The sequence below is a fragment of the Psammomys obesus genome, unplaced genomic scaffold (genome assembly GCF_907164565.1).
Source record: "Psammomys obesus unplaced genomic scaffold, mPsaObe1.curated_primary_1811, whole genome shotgun sequence".
In the NCBI taxonomy this organism is placed as follows: Eukaryota; Metazoa; Chordata; class Mammalia; order Rodentia; family Muridae; genus Psammomys; species Psammomys obesus.
In genome coordinates, this window is record NW_026596034.1 from 7,334,586 (window position 1) to 7,357,612 (window position 23,027).

Genomic DNA, 23,027 nt, shown 5'->3' on the forward strand with positions numbered 1-23,027 from the left:
AGACGAGTAAAATAAAATAAATAAATGAAGGAAAGAAAGATCAGCAACACATAGGCAGCCGGAAAGGTCTTTAGCTTTTGTTCCAACCCCCTGGCCAGCCGCTGCCCCCTCAGGATTTGACAGCCAGCCTCTTTAAACAGGTCTGTGTCTTCGTTCCCTGTCGACAGGCTTTGTTTCCTGTGATAACCGGTTAGCACAAACTTGATAATTTAAATGACAGAGATTCAGCCTCGCGCAGTTTTAGGAGGCGAATGTCTGAAATCACTATCACTCGGCTGAAATCAAAGAATGGAATTCTCCCCAGAGGCTTTAGGGAGAATCTGTTTCCTGTTCCTTCCAACATCTTCCTGTCTCAAACAAGGCCAGCATCTCCAGATCTCTCTTTGCTCTCTTTTCACACTGCCTTCTCCAGCATGTGCCAAATCCTTCTTCGTTCATGAGTGCAGTTAGGGCCCACACAGTGGCCCAGGGTAATCTCTCACCTCTGTAAATCAGCCTCCTGCCATGATAAACAAAACTCCTGAGAGAATGCGTACCTAAAGAGAAATGGAGGGCAGGAAGATGAACCAGCCAATGAAACGCTTGATGCACATGGTCTGAGGAACATAAAAGCCAGGTAGGCGTGATGGCTGCCTGTAATCCCAGTATTCGGAAATCCCAAAACCATCCAAAGCCAGGAGCGTGGGTTCAGTGAGAGACCTTGCCTCGATAGTTAAGGTAGAAAGAGATCAAAGAGTCACTCCCCAGCAACCTCACGCCTCCACACAAACCATGGGGGTTGTTTCAACTCCATTTGGAGGTTTGGGTCTAGGAATGGCCAAGCGGTACATCACAGTCAGAGCAAATAGCAAAGCAAAATTGCTTTTATCCTAGGAAGCTAGGAAACAAGGACAGAAGCAACTAGGCTCATACAGTTCCCTTCGTAAACACACACCCAGTGTCCTGCAAGCGCAACCAATTGCCAGTAGTGCCATAGACTGGGGAACAAGCTTTGTTTGCTTGTTGTTTGTGTGAAGGATGTTGAAGATGCTCTCCAAGGCTTCACTCACAGTGGGTAAGCTCTCTACCACAGAACAGCAACCCAGGCCCTGGACCAAGCCTTTCACCGTGGACCTTAGGGAAACACTCCACAAACACGCACACACTTTCTCCTTCTCCCTCCTGCCCTCTCTCTCTCTCTCTCTCTTTCTCTCTCTCTCCCTTCCACCACCCTCTCTCCTTCCCTCCCTCCCTCCTCTATCCACCTCCTGCACTCTGAGGCTTTGTTCCCACCTACCCACTTTATCCTTAAACAACAATTTTTCTTCCTATTTTTTCAATTATTACAACAAAAGCTTTCAAGTTAAGGGAAACAACTGTTTTCCTCCATAGCCGGCTCTTCCCTGACACAAAGTAACAGTGATTCTCAGCATTGCTAGCAATTGTTATGAAAATGCATTTCTCTCTATCCTGTTGTCATGGCAGCTAAACATCAAGACATGCCTGCTAGGCAGAGCAATTTATACTGATTTGAAAGACTGTTTTGGGGTGGGCATTAAAATGCATAACCGAATGCATGTGAAACCATAGCCCGGCAAAGTACAGTATCAGCTAGTCAAATAACATAAAGCAAAGTACATCGTTTACTTCCATCAATGTTGTGTTCATTATGCTCAAGGAATCACTTTAATTTCCAACACACTGGCAAGTTTATTGTTTTATTGTTTTTTTCAGGTTCAGAATTTCCCTGTTACCTTTGTCCAGGCACTGTCTAACCTGAACACAGATACTAACGCCCATATCACATTGTGATGCTCAGAGCTGGAGTGGATTTTTTTTTTCCTAAGTCCTTCTTTGTTTGCTAGGCTAGGGATAGCTCTTAGGTGAGTTTCTCCCCTGGACCAACAACTGCTTGAAATTTCACAGCATGGCTAATTCTCTCTACCTCCAGATTGTAATTGTACCTCATGACACAGCACCATATTGACCTCATAGTTCTGGTCCTTCAGGGGGAGCTGGACAAAGCCCAAGAAGACAGACAGGGGTGTTCAGGATGCCAAGCAAGAATATAAAAGGTTTAGATGCAAATAAGTGACTACAAAATGCCACATTTATTAGCAGTTTGGATGGTGATTGTGCCCCTAATCCTTTCTGTTGGTTATCCCTAAGAATCGGTGAGGGAGACCAATGGCATTTGGCAGGCAGGGAAGTGGAGGCATAGGGGGATTATGGACTACAGTGGCTGGGATGGTTTGAGAATTTAGAATTCTGAAATGCCCAACTCATTGTTTCATCTGGGGGTGTTGGACACGGGCCTGAGAAATCTGAGAATTCCTGAAGCTTAACTGACTATAGCCCCCGCAATGATAATTGGTCATGCTGATTTTCCCATGGCTATGTAATTCCCGACACTTTGGACTTGACTTTACTGAGATGACTTTTATCCCACTTTGGAGGGCCTATTCTCTCTTGGGTTTTTTTTTTTCTGATTTTTGTAATTTTTAATTCCTTTTGTTGAAAATAGAATGTTTTCCCCTCACATAATGCATCCTGATTAAGGTTCTTCCTGACTCTATTCCTTCCAACTCCTCCCCACCTCCCCTCCCATCCAATTTTGCCTCCTTCTCTCTCTCATTAAAAAACAAGCAGGCTCCTAATGAACAATAATAAAATATAATATAATGTAATATACTAAGTTTAAAAAAAAAACTAGCACGTTGAAATAGAACCAAACAAACAAACAGAAGGAAAAGGGTCAAAGGGAAGGCACAAGAAACAGAGACCCACTTGTTTGTGCACTTGGAAATTCCATAAAAAACACTAAACTTGAAGTCATAATATATATGCAAAGAACCTATAGGGTAAAAAAGGAGAAGAAAAAAATACATAAATAAGGTAAATGTTTTAAAAAAGAAAGAAAAAGCCCTGACATAACTTATAAGACAAGGAACCTCCAACCACGCTGTTGAGAGGAGAGTCTGTTGGCCATTGACTGCTGGAAGAGTAGTTTGTCTCCCTCATGAGATGCCCTTGGAGGAAATTGAATTTTCATTTGCAAGTAGTTACCAATTGAAGATTGATTCAGGGATAGGGGTGTGTGTCCACTTCTCCTTTCAGCATAAGGGATCCCAGCTGGTGCAGACGCAGGCGCTGTTAATGCGGCCTCAGTCTCTGTGAGTTTATATGTCTGTCAGTCTCGTTGATTTAGAGGGCCTTGATTTCATGGTGTCCACCATCCTCTCTGGCTCTTACACTCTTGTCACCTCCACTTCGGAAGAGTTCCCTGAACTCTGAGGGAAGGGGCTTGATGTAAACATCCTATTTAGGGCTGAGTGTTCCAAGATCTCACACTCTGTAGTCTACAAAGTGCCTGGCTATGGGTATCTGTATTTGTTCCTATCTGCTGCAGGAGGGAGCTTCTCTGATGATGTCTGAGCAAGTTACTGCTCTATGAGTATAGCTGGATGTCGTTAGGAGTCATTTCATTGCTTCTTAAAAAAAAAAAGCAGTATTTGATATTACTGTAGGTCCCTCCGTGCTATCTAGTCGAAGGGTCTTGGTCCCCAAAGAGTGTCCACTATGGGATCCAGCTCATGGATAAGCCTTAAGTCAAATCAGATATTGGTTGGTTACTTTCACAAGCTTTGTGCCACTATTACACCAGCATGTCTTGCAGATCCAAGGGTGTGTGGCTGGGTGGCGTTTACATTTTTCCTTCAGTAGCATGTAGAGTAACATCCCGAACAAAGATGTAGGAGTGAAAGCACTTTATGTTTGATTTTACCGTCGATCCCTAGACTATCTAGTTGCAGGTTCTTGGTCACACAGAGAGTGACCTCTTTAGTCTGCGGTCAGGTTTAACCACCACCATTTAATGAAGATGCTTTCTTTTTTCCAGTGTGTGTTTCTGGCTTCTTTACAAAAAAATCAGGTATGTGGATTTATGTAGGTCTTCAACTTGATTCCACCGATCAGGTTGCCTGCTTTTGTGACACTATGCTGCTTTTATTACTATAACTAACTCTATTATACTCCATCCCTCTAGCACTTCTTTTATTATTCAGGATTGTTTAAGCTATTCTGGCTTTGTGTGTGTGTGTGTGTCTGTCTGTGTGTCTGTGTGTGTTTCCATATGAAGCTGATAACTGTCTTTTCAAGATCCATGAAGAATCATGTTGGAATTTTGATGGGAATTACATTGAATCTATACATTGCTTTTGGCCATTTTTACTATATTAATTCTACCAATCCATGAGCACAAAAGATCTTTCCATCTTCTGATATCTTCTTCCATTTCTTTATTCAGCGTTTTAAAGATTTTATCATACAAGTCTTTCACTTGTTAGTTAGAATTACCCCAAAATATTTTATGTTATTTGAGGCTATTATGAAAGGTCATTTGTATATATGAAGTCTACATTTTTTGTGTGTTGATTTTGTTTCTAGCTAGCTACTTTGCTAAAAGTGTTTAACAGCTGTAGTAATTCCCCGGTGGAATTTTTAGGGTCCCTTATGTATACTATCATATTGTTTGCAAATAATGATACTTTGACTTCTTTCTTTCCAACTTGTATCTTCTAGTACTCCATCAGTTCTTTTATTGCTCTAGATAAAATTTCAAGCACTATATTGAATAGGTAGGTAGAGAGTGAACAACCTTTGTCTTCTTCCTGATTTTAGTAGAATTACTTTCAGTTTCCATTTAAGTTGATAGCGATGGGCCTGCTGTAAATTACCTTTATTATGTTGAGGTATGTCCTTTGTATCCCTAATCTCTCTGGGATTTTTTTTTATTTTATCATGAAGGAGTGTTGGATTTTGTCAAAGAACTTTCCTGCATCTAATGAGATGATCTCGTGTTTTTTTTGTCTTTCAGTTTGTTTATGTGGTGGATTAATTACATTTATCAATTTACATATGTTGAACCATCCTTATATATCTTATATATCTATGTTTGATCACTTGTTTGCAAGCATTTGATTGAGAATTTTTGCATCTATGTTTATAAGGGAAATTGATCTGTAATTCTCTTTGCTGGGTCTTTATGTGGTTTGGGTATCAGGGTAACTGTGGCCTCATAAAACAAACTGGACAATGTTCTTTCTGTTTCTATTCTGTGGAATAATTTAAGGACGATTGGCATTAACTCATCTATGAGAGTCTGATAGAAGGGCTGGAGAGATAGCTCAACTGGCTACTCTTCCAGGGTTTTTCTGTGTAGTCCTGGCTGTCCTGGATCTTGCTCTGTAGACCAGACTGGCCTGGACCTCAGAGTTCCACCTGCTGCTGCCTCCTAAGTGGTAGGATTAAAGGTATGCGCCACCACAACCCAACTGTTTCTGTGTTCATAGTTTTCTTTAAGGGGTTTGTTTATTTATTTCCTCTTTAAGGGCCTCTACCATACTCATAAAGGCTATTTTAAGGTCCTTGTCCTGTGCTTCAGCTATGCTGCAATACTCAGGGCCTAGTGTGATAGAGTTGCTGTCCTCTAGAAGAGACAGATTGTTCTGAATGTTATTGTGTTTCTGCGCTGGCTTCTAGGCATCTGAGATTTGAAAATTATAATTCTAGGTGCTGATATCTGGCCTTGTCTTTGTTGGATGGATGTTTTGTTCCTTAGTCTTTGTTGCCCTCTGTGGTTCTTAGGAGAGTGTGGTGGCTGGTAGGAAATTCTTCTTGGGTCCTGATAGGTGTGACCACTGGGGAGTCCAGGTAAAACATGTTTGTAGGTATTGGGAGCTGACACTTAGGAATGGGGATGGCTAGGAGTGAGGGCTGAGGGGGTCCACAGGAGGGAGGAAAGCAGGCTGTTCCACCAGAATCTGCTTAGTCCCCTGGGAATGGGGAGACAATAGGCGGTCTGCTACAGAGGTGGGGATGAGACTTAGAGATTGGATATGAAGGAGAGGAGGGAGAGTGAAGATCTGAAGCTTGCTTTGATGGCCTGCTTCCTCTCTGTCAGGCGTGGCTGCCAAGTTCCCAGAGAATGCCTGCTAGAGATGGGGGCTGGGGAAACAGGGTGAATGGGAAGGAGGGTTGGAGAAAATCTGCCGGAGATGGGGGCAGAGAGGAAGGGGAGGCCGCAGCAGGAGCTCTCACAGAGCTGGGGATAAGACTGGGAAATCGGACTTGGAGGAAGAAAGAGGTGAAAATCTGCAGTTAGCCTACCTGCTTCTTTGGCCTGACTGGCCTGCAGCGTTCTCTAAGAATGTCTGCTGGAGGTAGGGGCTGGGATAAAGCAATGAGCCAAGCCCATCCTCTTAAATCCTGTCCCTTCAAAATTGGCATTTGCTCTCCCCAAAATGCACATTTCTCTCTTACACTGGGCGCTGAAGTTAAATGTCCACATTTAGCATGGAATAGTGTCTCCTTTCTCATACTTACCCAAGACTCACATGATCTGGTGAACCTGAGAGTATTAGTTAAGGTTCTCTAGAGGAAGAGAACTAGTAGGATGACCTGATTTAACAAATTCATAAACATATGAATTTATATAGAAGGGAGTCTGTGCTGAAATAGTCTTGCCTCACACCAGAAAGGCCAGCAGTTGCTCAGTCCACCAGACTGGGTATTTCAGCAGTCTTCCCCTGGAAGCTTCCTGGAGAACAGTTGGTCCTGAGTCAACAGTGGGAAGAAATGCTGACTCTGCTATCGGCAAAGAACGCAGCAGCAGCAGCAGCAGCAGCAGCAGCAGCAGCAAGAGTGTAAATGACCTCTTTCCCAGATCAACTCTTGGCAGTTACAGAAGCTGGGTACACTTCCTTCTGCCACACCCTTTCAGGGTGGGTCTTCCCACATCAGTTAAGGCAACAGAACAATTTTTCAGTCATGACTCCTTATTCACATGATTCTAATTAGTGACGAGTCCACATTAAAACCACCCACCACAAAGAGCAACAAAAAAGGGGCTTTGGCAGGGCTAAGGCGAGTGCTTAAGAGTGCTTGCTACCCTTCCAGACGGCCTGAGTTTTATTCCCAGCACCTATGCTGGGCAGTTTATAATGTCTTCTAACTCCAGCTCCAGGGGCTCCAATGCCTCTGGCCTCTGGTACACACACACACACACACACACACACACACACACACACACACCTAAAAATAATAAAAATAATTGTTTAAGTGTCAATTCTTACTTACTTGCTTGGTCCACATGCTTGGAAGTGTCAAAGCCAACATGGGAGCAAGGTCACTTGGTTCTGGAGTCTGTAGGCTTAGCCTCTCTACTAAGTAACACCCTAAGCAGTCTCTAGAAACAAAGTAGCTAAGAACCCAAAAGCCAAGGTCCATGTCCCAGCTATATGTATAGCCCTGGGTTCAGATATGGTCACCATTATGGCTGAAGTTCCTTAAATAAATGCACTGGCAATAGGCCTGGCATGTGACATGCTTTCCAGAAATAGTAGCTGCGGGTTATTGTTTCCATCACGACATCTGACTCGTGATAAAAAGAAAAAAAAAATAGCCCAAGAACTGTGGAGGAACACATTCCCTGTATCGTCCTTCCCTTTCTGTAGGAGAGTGGTCTAGAGGAAAGGAGGTAACACGAAAGGAGAGGAGTGGGGTCACCAGGGAACATGGTCAGCTTCTTCAAGTCAGAGGGGCCTGGCTCGGTTCGGGGCAAATCAAGAAAAAGAGGGACCTTAGGCCATTGTGGCAGACAACTTCCATCCCAGCACTTGGGAGACAGAAGCAGGCAGATGTCTGTGAGTTCAAGGTCAGCCCTGAGTTCCAGGACACCCAAGGCTGTTACACAGACAAACCCTAAAAAGAGGAACCTAAACGAGACTGGCTATGGGGTTAGGCCCTGTCTGGAGAGCAGGCCTGAAGCAGTGCCTTCCCCACAGTTATTAAATCCAACACTCTCCCCACTTTCCCCGCTCCCTACTGGCCTGAATTGAACAGGTCCTGGTACAAGGTGATCCTTTGCCTTTGCCTTCCTGAGCTCAAAGCCAGAAGAATTTACATCCTCTTCCAAAAAAGAAACATTCTCTGCTAGGAAAACCACAGTGCCAGGATACAACCCCCACTTCTATGAGGCCAACTTCCCAACACCAGGGGTGGTAGAATCAGCAGGTGTTGAGGTCTCCAGGGGATCTCCTAATCCAAAATGAGCATCAGACGCTATCCCATGATCTGGAAGCCTCCCTGTGTTTGAAGCCCGATGCTAACCTTGGCATCTCTCAGTTTCCCTGGAATTCTGTTTTACAGGCATCAAAGGATACAGAGATGCTGAAGTCTTTTCTAAGAGTCAGAGATGAGAAGAAGAACAGAGATTGTGCGTGGAGCCAAGGCTCCCATCCTTGCCATGCAGCCTTAGGAAAGCCTGTCTGCTCACTGTGTGACTCACGGAGGCCCATGGGGTGCGGGTGCTCAGTGGTAGAGTGCCCACATCGAAAGCATGGGGACATGGTTTTACTCCCCAGGAAGGAAAAAGAGGTGGGGGGGGGGACACTTACCTGCTTTAAGATACTTTGATTTGTATGAACTTGTCCTCTGGGAAAAATACCCTTTGATCAGTAGATACTATCTATCACATGATTTATGGGGGGGAGGGGTTGGGTATTGATTTTACGGCTGGTGGTTTTATATGATAATCACCAGTCCCTAGGGACTTGGAATAATTTCACCATCAAAATTTTCCATTAGAGTGGCAATATAGCTCTGTTTCAACAAGCTTGCTCAAGTAACTTTCCCACTGCAAATTCACATGATAATAGCATTATAAATGGCATCTCCAAAGACTTCAATTAAAATTGATTTGTCATTGTAATCTTAGCTAATAATGGTATGGTAATGGCATTATAATGAGGAGATCAAAGACTCACATTGAAATTATTTTGGCATTGTTATCCTAGATTCTAAATGGCTTTGAATAGGCTGATCTATACATAGATTTGAAACTGTCGTGTCATCGTGTTATTAAAAGCTAAGAGAATCGGTAATGGAGTCCTCCATTCCCTTTCCCCCAGATCTCAGCCTGGAATTTCTTCTACTCTTTTCATTTTCCCTAAAGGTGGAATTCAGACAGGGGGATCTTTCCCTGCCATAGCACAGCAGGGACAAGGAAAGACACTGAGATGCTGAGAATGAGTGCCTGGAAAGGCTACTCCCAGCAGCAGCCGGAGGCAGCCCCACTCAGCCTCCACCAGCGGATGGAGCTTGGTTTATATTTACTTTGCAGAAAGAACTCCTGGTTTTGAGAATATTATCATATCAGGCTATACCTCTTACTCTATGGTAGATACTATCTTTAACACTTTGAAAATACTCCGCTTTAACTATTATAAGTAGTTATGCTCCACAAAGTTGCCACTGGTAACAGCGACCGAGAGATGAAGGCATAGCTCAGTTTGTAGAGTGTTTCACTAGCACAGAAAAGGTCACACATTCAATCCCCGGTTCCACATGATTGGGTATATCGGTACATGCCTGTGATCTCAGCACTCCAGAAGTAGAAGCAGAAGGATGAGGAATTCCAAGTCATTTTTTGCTACACAGACATACATTCAAGGCCAACCGAGGATACATGAAATGCTGTCTCGAAAGGGTAAGAAACAAAAATGAACACTGACTCATTGCTCCTGGAGAAGATCACAAGTTACAGGGTTAGACTCCTGCACACCTCTTGCCCCAGGGCACTTGTCAACTAGTGGGTATAGACCCCCGCTTTATTGTATTTTATTTTGTGTGTGTGTGTGTGAGTGTGTACATTCACTTGTGTGCAAGGACCCGTGAGACAAGAAGAGGGCATCAAATGCCCTGGAGATGGAGTCACTAGGCAGTTGAGGGCCACCAATGTGGTTACTGGGAACTAAACTCTGGTCCTCTGAAAGGGCAACACAATCTTTTAGCTGCTAAGCCATTACCTAACCCCTAGAGCTCTGCTCTACATATGTGCGGGTTTGATGTCATGTTACATGAGGCAGGTTATAGACACTCCCACTGAACTGACAGCTAATTGCATCCTACTCTTAATACATGCCTGAAGGAGGTCCATCTGGTAGCTGTTTTTATCCCTGTGTAACACCACAGCATTCTGGCACATAAGCACAGTAGAGACCCCTTCAGCACTAGGCCTAGGGCCATTTACACAACAAAAAAGACAGAAAAACTTCAGAGCATGTAGCATTAATTAAGCCATTAAAAAAAAAAATTAGTTTATTCCACTTCTTCCATAGCACACCCCAGACAACTTGGCTTTTTTATTTTATTTTATTATTTTTTATATTAATTACAGTTTATTCACTTTGTATCCCAGCTGTAGCCTCCTCCCTCATTCCCTCCCAAACCCACCCTCCTACCCTCTTCTCCTCCCTGCCCCTCTCTAAGTCTACTGATAGGGGAGGTCCTCCTCCTCTCCCATCTGACCCTAGTTTATCAGGTTTCATCAGGACTGGCTGCATTGTCCTCCTCTGTGGCCTGGCAAGGCTGTTCCCCCCTCAGGGGGAGGTGGTCAAAGAGCCAGCCACTGAGTTCATGTCATAGACAGTCCCTGTTCCCATTACCAGGGAACCCACTTGGATACTGAGCTGCCATGGGCTGCATCTGAGCAGAGGCTGTAAGTAATCTCCATGAATGGTCCTTGGTTAGAGTATCAGTCTCAGAAAAGACCCCTGTGCCCAGATATTTTGGCACTGTTGCTCTCCTTGTGGAGCTCCTGTCCTCTTGGCTTTTTACTATCCAACCAATGTCCACACCTGACCACAAAATCACAGCAGGTATTGACTTTGAGGTTACAAATAAATTTCAATGAGTGGGCAAGTTCAAAAATGCAGAACACATGAATCTTAAAAATTGACTGAACAATTATATATTTACTCTTTACATTAACCCTCTAAGTGAGATATGATGATGGTGATGATGGTGGTGATGGTGATGGTTGTCCTCATTTTATAGACAAGGAAACAAAGACACAGAGAAAATAAGCATATATCCAATGCCCAGCTCTGTGTGTGTGTGTGTGTGTGTGTGTGTGTGTGTGTGTGTGTGTGTGCCTGTTTTACCTGCATGTATATTCGTTTACTGAATGCATCCTCATGCCAGAGACCAGAAAAGCAGGGAGCATTGGATCCTCTGGAACTAGAGTTACAGATGGCTGTGAGCTGCCATGTGAATGCTGGGAATCGAACTTGGGTCCTCTGTAAGAGCAGCAGGTATCCTTAACCACTGAGCCATTTCTTCAAACACACACTTTTTGAAAGAAATCAATTCAGAAAAATAACATAGCCCTAGTGCTTTGGATGGATACAAAGAGCTATGGACCTCCAAATTTCCAGGACTGTGAAGGGGACAGAATGAAGAACATATTAGTCATCTTTCTGTCACTATTAAAAAAAATAGCTGATAACAGCTACATATAAAATATTTTACATCGTGCTTAATCGGTCCAAAGTTCTGAAGTAGGCACGACTCATTGGTTTGCCCTCTAGACAGAATGCTGGGTGATAAGCAGAATGGCAAGAATACACTAAAATAGTTTTATCTCTAACCAGCAAAGAGGGAGAAGAGAAACACAGTCCCTTTGAGAGCAAAGACCTAAAGACCTCCCTCTAAAGACATTAAAGAGGCTCCGCCTCTTAAAGGTACAGAGCACTTCCCACTCCTTCACCCTAGCAGCCAAGCCTTCACATATGAACACTTAGAGGCCAGTTAGCATCTAGACACACCCACAGAGAAGAGAAAGCAAGTAGAAGATGGAACATACAGTACTGGTGTGAGCCCAAATCCATTCCTACTCCTTCCCCTGGCTGTAAGAGCAACAACTTTTTGTGTGGCTCATGCTGAGGAAAAGGACCCCTCCTCTGTCCAGAGGGAGAACCCCAATTAATATGTGCTGGTCAAAGCTATTCTATTTCCTTATCAAGATTTTAGATGAGAGCATATGTTTCAAGAGTGGAGGCTTTCTTTCCCCCCATGCTCTCTTCTCTCTTTCTCATTCTCACTCTCTTTGGAGACAAGGGTCTTACTATGTAGCCCAGGCTGGTCTGGAACTCAGAGCCATCCCCAAATGCTACGGTTATAGGAGCATACCACTTCCATCCTTCCCTTGAAGCTTCCTGAGAAGAAACAATTCTCCTGCTCATGGACGTTGGAGTAGGACAGTGCACTGGGAATTGCTGGGACCATCTGTGGCCCTGGAGAGACAGACCGGAACAGTGCTGTAGAGTGCATGAGAGGATTCGGATGGTGGAACTGTGGCTTGCATAAGATGACAGGAACAAAGCACAGACTGTCTGGCATCTGGTGTGATACGCACCTCCCCCGTAGAAGTTCAAAGTATCCCAGGGGGCTCACGAATCCCTTGGCAATCTGTTACAGTAGAGAACTGGACACTACAAAGTCACAGAAACTCTACAGACACAAATACAGAGACAAAGCCTACTGGAAGAAGTGTGACATACTGGTTTCTCTGTTCCATAAGTGATGGAAAATTTCCTGCTCTTGGTAACAGCTTTCCATCTAACTTCCTGGGGAAACGACCATTGTAAGAACTCATCAGCAAAGACACAGTAAATTTCATTCCATCAACATTCATTCCTGCAGTCCACCTGGTAGGGTAGGGTGATGAAAGAGATGTGCTCTCTATCCTCTCCCAATGAGTGCAGAAAACTAGACTGACAGGCTGTTATAATTCAGGGGAAACAGTGGAGAGATACTGCAGGAGAAAGATAAGTGAGAGATGAATTTATTTTGGCAGACCTGGGAAAGCCCAATGTTCTCTCCTGCTTAAAATTCTTCAGTGGTTCCCAACTGCAGTGCATTCATTTGACAAACTATTATTGAGCAATTACTTGAGGCAACACTGATCTAGCTTTGGGGGATACCAAAATGCAAAGAAGACATGAAATCCCTGCTCTGTCAGCTTAGGTTTGTTTTTGTTTATTTTTTATTTTTGTGGGGATGTTTGTTTGTTTTGAGTTCTGTTGGTAGTGGTTTAAGTTCTGTTTATCTTGCTATGCATCTCAGGCTAGCCTAGAACTTACTCTGTAGACCAGGCTGATCCTTCTACCTAAGCTGAGATTGTACGTTTGCTCCAACAAAGCCAACTGTGACCAACATTTTAACATAAGGGCAATATAGAATAAGCAAGTGAATAGATTTACAGTAGACCATTGTAGGGTCATTGAGAAAAAACGAGTGGGGCACAGAGAGATGATGCTAGGTTGTCAGGAAGCTATCCCATACGGCATGGTGAGAAACTAGCATTTGCACAGAAAGACACAGAGAATGAGCTATGCGTGACCATGTGAAGAAACTGTTCCAGGGAGCAGGAAGAGCAAATGCAAAGGCCGTGTGACTGGTATAGTTGAAGAGAAGACAGATCAATGTGTTTGAAATAGAATGAATGAAAGGAGAACTGAGTAGAGCCGAATTTACCACACCACTGATGAAACCCTACTAATGTGCCCAGAAAGCCACATGTTTTGCCATAATCTGAAACTCAAGACAACTGTCACTAAGATTAATTTTCACTACACTCTCCTTTATTCTAAGGAACCATCAGCCAGGGCTACATCTAGCCCAGGTTCAATAAAATATATTTGTGTAAATGACAGTCACTTCCATGAGGATCTGCCCCTAGAGAAGGCTTCCGGATTCAGCCTGCAGCTTACTGGGAGCTATCTTCCAGGGGAGGAGGCTGCTGGGAAAAGGGACAGCTACCAGTCCCCAACCTCTGGGGTCCTGGCATGTTGCCTACAGCCAAGCATGAACTGCAACAGGCTGCTCCCAAGTCAATGACTGCATGAAAGGTAAAGGAGGGATGCCCACCACCCTATCTCACTTGCTTCTGCTACTCAGCATTGGCACCCAAACCGCAAAACCACAGTTGCAGTGTGATGAGGAGCCCAAAACAGGGGCTCCAATGGGTGTCTTATACACCAAACCAGCAGCCTGTGGAAACACTGGATTGTGAGCTCAGAAGTGAAAGTTTTGTTGTCACTGACACCCGGTCAAAGAGGAAGTCCTCCCCGGCAGGAATGTACTCCACAATGCCACACAACAAGGATAAATGCCCACTGTTGATGGGCTGTCCAGAGGTGGAGTTCATCAGGCAAGGGCACCAACCTGAACACCACAAACAGCAAGTCTCCTCCCCAGAGGCAAAGTCACCACCATTCAAACAAAAGCGACTTTCAGACAGTCATCCCTGAGGAAACCCTTTGTGCCTGTATATACAAACGTATTCCTGTGATACATCGCTTTATAATTACAAATTCTGGAGACGTCCCAAAATGTTAATCTATAGGTAACTGATTATTACCTCCATCCAACACAGTTGTGGATTTAAACACAGTTGTGGATTTAAGGAGAAAAAAAAAAGCCATGCACCAATATGAAAAAGTCTTTAAATCATTAGCTGAGTATGGTGTCACATACCTATAACCCAGCACCAGCACTAGAGAAACAGACACAGGGGATCAGGGTGAGGAGTTCAAAGTCATCCTCAGCTACATAGCAACTTCAAGGTTGTTCTGGGCTACATAAGACCCTATCTCAAAAAACACAAAGAGAGGGGAGGGGATGGAGGGATGACTCAGAGGTTAAGAGCACTGGCTGCTCTTGCGGAGGACCCAGGTTTCGGTCCCCAGCGCCCCAGCCCCCACCAGCACCTGTAATTCCAGTTCTGGGAGATCTGAGTCCCTCCTCTGGCCTCTGTGAGCACTAGGCACACATGTGGGGCACACACACGCAGCCATACATACAGGCACTATCGAGCACATGCTAAAACTTTTAAAAAAGAAAACACAGAAATAAGTAAAGAAGTTATTCAATGAAACCAACAAGTTAAAATAGGATGCCTGACATGTCCCCTGTCAGTTACAAGAGAAGAAAAAAATCAGAATATATATTTATACTTGCTTGAAGAAAACTGTAAAACTGAGTTCATTTTTCTTGGCCTGGAGAACAAGATATGGTCTTATTACGTATCCTAAGCTGGTCTCAAACTTGCAGCAATCTCATCATCTCTAATTCCCATTTGCTGTGATTACAGGCTTGTAGCACGATGCTTAGCTTCTTATTTGGTTTTGTTCGTTGTTTGGCTAAGGCAGGGTCTTTGAGCCTAGGTTGACCTCAAATTCAGGATCCTCCTGCCTCAGCCCTCTAGTTGCTGGTATCGTAGGCCTATGCCACTGCATCTGTTCTTGTCTTGTTATGAAGGAATGGGAACTAGAGAGGTGCTGACTGGGGTCAGGAAAGTTTTTACATGTTTTTGTCTTGAATTGTATGAATGACTGACTTCAAAACAGTCACACACACACAAGCCATAACAATTCTTTTTATTACTACCACAGTCACAGCCTGCACTGTACAACCAGAAGCTTCTATGTCACATGGTGGAACAGTATCTGAGACACAGTGGGCCACATGGAGATCATGCACTGTCAGCATGAAATGCACACTAGGTACTGAAGCCTGTAAAATGTAAAATCTTATATATGGATTTCACGCTGAGCTAGGAAAAGATCAGTAGATCAGGTTACAAGATAAATCATTGTAATTAATTTTACCTATTTCTTCTTTTTAAGAAGCTGTTAGAATATTTTATTTTATGTGCATAGATGTTCTGCCCATGTACCAGGTGCATGCCCGGTGTGTGCCCAAGGCAGCCAGAAAAGGTTGTTGGATCCTCTGTAACCGGAGTTACAGATGGTTGTGAGCCATGATGTAGGTCTGGGAACTGAACCCAGTTCCTCTGCAACATCCTCTCAGATGTTAAGAGCACCAGCTACTAGTGCTCTTAACATCTGAGCCATCTAGCCAGCCTCCTTATCAGAATACTTAAGTGGCCTCAAGAACTTGGCATAGTGGCACACACCTGTAATCCCAGTGCTTTGTAGAAGGAACAGTGAGTTTCAGTCTAGCCTGGGCTATAAAGTAAAACTATTCAAACAAACAAACAAAGTAACTGAAGTGGACATTTAGGTTTCTTTAAAAACTCAGTTATGTTACGTAAATATGTTTTTGTATTAATCCCAAGTGTGGGATATGGGACTGCCTTAGTTTGTCCACAGCTGATAACTGCCTTGTGCAGGGGCTTGGTCTTGGCCAGCTGTAGAGAGTGCAATTCTGAGGACTCTGAGAGGGTATAAATATGAGAGCCCAGGGCAGGTTTCGAGGAGACAGACAGAGGAGGAAGAAGGTCACTTGTTCATTCTGATGCTACCATTGGCCGTCTGCCATTTGCTTTTGCTGGACTGTTAGAGCCACTGACCACTGAGGCTGGTATTTTCCCGTCGAATTCGAAGACTTTAAAAAGCCAGAAGTAAATCTAAGAGGTCTATGTCCCCTTTCGCTTCAGCCTTCTTTCTCTCCTACCTGGGGCTGGGGGGTTGGAAGGGAGGTAGAGGCTTAAGGGATTCCAAATAGAGTTTAAAATAACATCTACAAGTACGTAAGTAAATGGCCTCTGCGGTTTGTGTTAGTTACACACCCTGAATTTCTATCAGCTAATGCTGCTCTCTGACACTAATACAAGGAGCCGCTTCCCGTGTGTCTGTCAGAATGAGTCAGTAAAGATCTTGGGGCGTGCAGTGTGTGTGATCTGAGAGTGTAGAGAAGAATGGGGATGTTGTTTAGGTTCTCTTGGTGATCTGTGAAAGCAAAGCAAACTCCTCCTTGTCATCCTCGGTAACAAATTAAAATGGTCCCTCAGTTACCATCAGGGTTACGCAGTGGGAAGACTGTGTTTGTTTGGAGTCGCTCCAGCGAGCTGCCTGTGGCAAACTTTCTCCTTCCTCAGAGCGCTGCTGCAGAGCAGATCCCACTTGCCTGGTCCCGGACCGCACTTCAGTTCTGAAATCAGGGGCTTCTGGTGTGGCTCAGCACAACATTCTTGCCTCTCCTGAGCAAGGCACTGGATTCCATCTCAGGCAACACACACACACACACTCACTCACACACACAGATAAACACACTCTCACTCACTGACACTCGCACACACACAAACATGCACACAGACACAGAGAAACAGATGCTCACACAAACATATGCACATATACACGGACACGCACACAAACACACACAGAGACACATGCACACACTCACAGATACACTCATACAGACACACACAAACACACGCACACTCACACACACACCAACACACAAACAAACAAACATACACACCTTTGAGAAAAGAATAAAGTAGGCGGCAGTGAGCTGGCTCAAGGCACCTGACACCAAGCCTGACACCCCGAGCGGAAGGGGAGAGCTGGCTCCCACATGTGTCCGCCCTCCACACATGTGCACAAGCCAGACACACACACATAAGAATAAATAAAAACGTTAAAAAAGAGAGAATTCAATTCCTGGGTTTTAAAAAAGAGTGTAGAACACATTCATGCCCTGTGGGTCACCGTGACAAGAAAAAAAACCCCAGCTTTGGGGTGAGACACACCTGGACCCGGTCTGCAGCTTGGCACGACGCTGCTGGGCTGCTGCTGCTGTTGTTGTTGGGGATTTTTTGTGGCTGGTGGTGGTTAAGTTTTTCCTCCCCAGTTCAGGCTTCCCTTTCCGGTCCCCCTCGTAGCACTACCAGTTGGGGAACCATCCTTCAAGCCTTTGGATGGTTTTTAATATCAAAACCACTACAGGGCTGGAGCCAGTATGAGAACTAGCTATTCTTCCAGAGGAGCTGAATTTGAGTCCAAGCACTCATGTGGCAGCCCGAAACCACCGGAAACTCCAGCTCCTGGGGATCCTACTCCCTCTTCTGGCCTCTGTGGGTACTGCATGCACATGGTACATAGTCATACATGCAGGCAAATCTCCCGTACACATAAAATGAAGACCTATTTTTTAAAGGTCCAAGCCACTGTGGAGAGGGGTATGCTCAAAGTACGTTCTGTACTTCATGAAAATGACTTTAAACAACTCAGGGGGAAAAGGTAATAAAATAAAAACAGTGCAACTGTGGAATTGAAATGTTAGTCCTCGGAAAGGTTTAGGCCTCATATAAAAATTAGTTACGAAAGGGGAGAGCTTCCAGCACGGGCCTGCCATGAAGGCACTGCCATTATCCCAGCTTGCTTAGCTTAGCAGTGAGTGTGGACTATCCAGAACCCGCTGGTCCCGCCCCTAATTAGCTGTATGATACTGGGTTTACCGTCTAGGTTTCTGCTCACTGGGCATGTCAATCCTCCACTTACTATTTCATGATTCAGATTCGGAAGACTCTTTCCACGGCTCGACTCTCTCCGCTGAACAGGCCTGTCTGTTTCCTAGAAATACAGAGTCGTGGGAACTTACTCAAAACACAACATCTTCTCATTACAATGAGACACGATTATTAATGGCAGGGTGCCCATCAGAACTAAAACTAATCTTTCATTTTGTTCAAAATAAATGCGCTCAAAAAGGTGTGGAGATGATAAAATTAATTTGAGAGTAATCAATTCCTGCATTTAAAGTGAACATAATTAAGTAATCGTTAAATTATTTAATGGGCTTCATTAAGCTTATTTCTGGCTTGGGTGTCACATTTTTTATCCCAATTAGCTCAAGTGCTGAAATTAATCTTTTATTACTGGTAAGAGTGCTAATACAAGTCAGGATGAAATAGCTGGAGTCTGCCCAGCCTTAACCGGAAACTAAGATGGGCCGTGTCGTTTTAACGATGCGATTCACTGTGTCATTGCAGCCAGTCAAGATTCTCTGAAAGGCAGAGCAGGTCTGTGGCAAACGACTTGCTTCCAGCCAGATTCAACCACAAGTGCCACCGCAAACCTCACAATAGAATCGTCTCTCAGGAAGCCTGCGTGGAAGCTATACTAGCTAAGGGGTCACCAAGAATGGCCCCGAGGGGAAGAGGGGTCTGGAGAGATGGTTCAGTGGTTAAGCGCACTTGCTGCTCTTCCAGAGGTCCAGAGTTCAATTCCCAGTGCCCACATGGCAGCTCACAATCATCTGTTCCAGGTGATCCTACTCTCTTCCGGCCTCTTTGGGCACTGAATGCATGTGACACATAGACATTGTTGCCGCTGAAAATAAATGGTAGCGGGCTAATAATGTTTATTATTTGCCCTATAATTATTACGGCAGTATATCTAACCCACTATCACAATTGATAAAAGACACAGACACCTGCTAGATTTTAGAATAGCCTAATTTCACCTGAAGCAGGACAGATATTAACTCTAAACTGTCTTTACCTCCCAGCCCCACCACAGGCTATTGCATAGATACTTGCTTATTCCTCATCTGGGCCACTTCCTCCATCCGTGTCAGCCACGTGTTTCTCCCATGCTAACCTACAGTCTCGTGCTTCTTCCTTCTTCCTCCTCCTGTACTGTCTCCTTCCCAAGATCCTCTCCTGTCCCCAAAGCCCACAAACCTTACCCATACCTACCCCATGTGCCCTGCCCAGGTGTGTCGACTTTTTATTGGTAAAACAGGAATAAGTTTTTAGGCAAGGTTACAAACATCATTTTGGCGTACATGAGTGTCTGCAAGCAGACCTTTGGGAGCAAATTAATTAACAATCAAATACAAAGCAACAGTCCATGATGTTACACATTGTGGTGGTTTGAAAGCAAATGGCCCCATAGGCTCATAAGGAGTGGCACTATCAGAAAGTGTAGCCTTGTTGCAGGAAGTGTGTCACTGTGAGGGTGGGCTTTGAGGTGTCAGAAGTGCAAGCCAGTTCTAGTGTGACTTTCACTTCCTTCTGCCTGTGGATTCAGACTTAGAACTTTTAGCTCCTCCTCCTGCACCATGTCTGCCTACATGCTGCCATGCTTCCCACCATGATGATCGTGAACTAAACCTCTGAACTGTAAGCCAGCCTCAACTAAATGTTTTTCTCTAAAAAGCTGCCATGGCCATGGTGTCTCTTCATAGCAGCAGAAACCCTAATATAGACATGCATGCAGGCAAAACTCTCATATTCAGAAAATAAAATAAGATTTTAAAAAACAGGGGGCTGGAGAGATGGCTCAGAGGTTAGGAGCACTGGCTGCTCTTCCAGAGGTCCTGAGTTCAATTCCCAGCAACCACAGGGTGGCTTCCAACCGTCTATAATGAGATCTGGTGCCCTCTTCTGGCATGCAGGCAAAACACTGTATACATAATAAATAAATGAATAAATCCTAAAAAAAAAAAAAAAAAAAAAAAAAAAAACAGGTCTGATCACTCTTCAGAACAGGAGAGATGGGGCATCTCACAGACCTGTGTTCAAATTCCACTTTGAATAAAACAATTTATGTTGTTTGTTTGTTTGTTTGTTTGTTTGTTTGTTTGTTTTGCCTCAGTGTCCTCCTCTATAAAGAGGAATAAGGAATTGTATGTTTCTTGGAGTTGAGCGCTAAAAATAGCAAAGTGTATTGTCTCAATCAATGTAGTTATTATTCTTTTTTATTTTTCTAAATGTCTTAAGGATTTATTTAACTTTATCTCATATATATATTCAGGTTTTTTGCCTGCCTCTCTGTGTGTGTGTGTATGTGTGTGTGTGTGTGTGTGTGTGTGTGTGTGTGTGTGTCCAGGCAGCACATGCCTGCCTGAGGCCTGAGGGTGTCAGGTGCTGGGAATGGAAGTTAAGGATGGCTGTGAGCCGCCGCGTGGGTGCTGGGAACTGAACTTGAGTTCTCTGCAGGGACAGCCAGTGCTTGTCACTGCTGAGGCACCTCTCTAACCCCCATAGTTAGCACTCTTCTTCTCACAGTCAGAGAGCCACATATTTACATAGTTTAGTACAAATGCTAATTTATATAAATATTTTTATAATACAAATACTAATACAATCAATACCAATATAATACTAATAGTGTGTTTTTTCTAATACAAATACAAATGGTATATTCTGAGTGGCAATACTGCAAAATAACATATCCCCTCAAAAGCATGCTTTAAAAGTCAGCAGATGGTAAAGATGTTAATAATACAAAAAAAAAAAAAAAAGGAGTTGATACAGTTTAGGGGTTTTGGTTGGTTGGTTTTTCTGAGATAAGATTTCTCTTTGCAGCCTCAAATTCATAGAGATCTGCCTGCCTCTGCCTTCCTAGTGCTAGGATTCATTTTGCTTTTAATAAATTTTTTAATGAGTTATTTATTTTTATGTGCATTGGTGTTTTGCCTGCATGTGTGTCTGTGTGAGGGTATCGGATCCGCTGGAGCCAGAGTTACAGACAGTTATGAGCTGCCATGTGAGTGCTGGGAACTAAACCCGGGTCCTCTGGGAAAGCAGCCCCCTCCATTTTGTTTTAAAGCCTGTGGTTCTGGAGATAGACTGCCTGGGTTTAAACAGAACAGTCAGTGTAGGAAAGGCTGAGGGTGGAGCTCGGTGGTAGAGCACTGGCTTAGCACCCGCCAGGCCCTTGGTTCAATCCCAGGAGCACACAAACAAATGAAAATCATCGGCTTAAGTTTGAAGACCTGAGAGCTGGCTTGATGGCTCACACCTGTACTCCCAGCCCTCAAGAGGATGAGGCAGGAGGATTGCTGCAAGTTCAGGGCCAGCCTGGACTACAGAATAAATCCTGGCCAGCCTGGATTACAGAATGAGACTATCTCAAGAAATAGGGGGGAAAATAGAATGGAAAAGAAAAGAGGAAGGGTGAGAGGGAAGGGAGACAGGGAGGGAGAGACAAAAGGAGGAAGGGAGGCAGAGAGGGAAGGAGGGAGGGAGAGAGGGAAGGAGCAACGGAGGGAAGAAGGGAAAAGAAAGCTAGGACATAGCAAACACTCAATAGGTATTTTCTGTTAACATTACCCTAACAGAAGCATACAGAAATATGGATGCCAGATCCATTCATTCATTTGAAGAAAACATTTTAAGTTCAGACAAAAATTCAATTTGATCTATTAACTTAAACCTCAGAACAAATTTTGCCCATTCATCTAAACATGCTAGTACATGTTTAGATGTATGTACTAATACTTACTGTATGTATGTACTAACTGTATGATACTGTATGTCCTAACAAACACTCCTTAAGCTTGAAACTGAATATATATGGTCACATGGTGGACCTTTCAAGCACATTGGCCTTTCACGCCAACCAAGTTACAGAGCTTACTGAGCTCCTACGACATTCTCAGACGGCAGGAAAAGGTTGTTCGGGACACCATTTGCCTGTTCAGAATCAGGCTAGTTGTAAATTCAAATGAGGAGCTTGAGGCAGTGTGGCCTGTTGGGAATGTGACATGGTCACACCAGGGCCCAAGTGCCTCTTTAATCCAGAACAAGCTCTTCATTTGTCCTGTCCTATGACAGACACTATGAATGGCTGATGCTGAAGGAATCACGGAAATTAAATTGCTCGTGGATGTCTAAAACATGGTCATCAACTCTGAAGTCTTTTTTTTTTTTTTTTTTTTTTTAGCTCTTACCTTTTCTTTCTTGTTCATTTTTGTTTTGTTTTAATGTTTTAGGGGCCAGAGCTACTTGTAACTCAAATGAGTGTCCCTGTGTCAAGTCAGGGGCAATCTTGCCCACGCTTGGGAAAAGAGAGACAGCTGGGCGTTGCCTCATCACACGAGTGCCCACAATGCCTCCTCCTCCACATCCCCTGACTTAGAAGAAAAGCTGAAGTTCCATCCTGTTGACCTGCTCTGCCCACAGCCAAGGCCTCCAACATCAATTAAATAGAAGTTGGCCAGGTAGGGCCAGACACTTTGCAGCTTGCCCCCTATGGTGTTCAAAAAATCTAGAGCTGGGTTCTGCCCCTGTTGGCAGAACCGTGTGATGAAAAAACAAACAAAGAAACTAAACTGGCGGCTGGACCCAGCATTGACCAATGATCTAGTTCTAGTTCAAACACCACCATTAAAGACAGCAGGAACAGGGCCTGCAGCGTTAATTAGTGAGAGAAGAGTGTCTCAGACGCACAGCTGAAGCTCGTCTTCAACATTCCCCATTCTAATTCACAGACACTAGATTGTGATAGGCAGTAGAAATTCCAATTTTGATACGAGGGTGCTGGTTAGCAAATCTTCTGCCAATAATCAAGAACAGGCCGATGAAAGATTTGCAGCAACTGTCTCTGACGAAGTCTGGGGTCCACAACTGTCAACCCCCAGACCGTGCACGCTGCTACTGTGTCACCAAA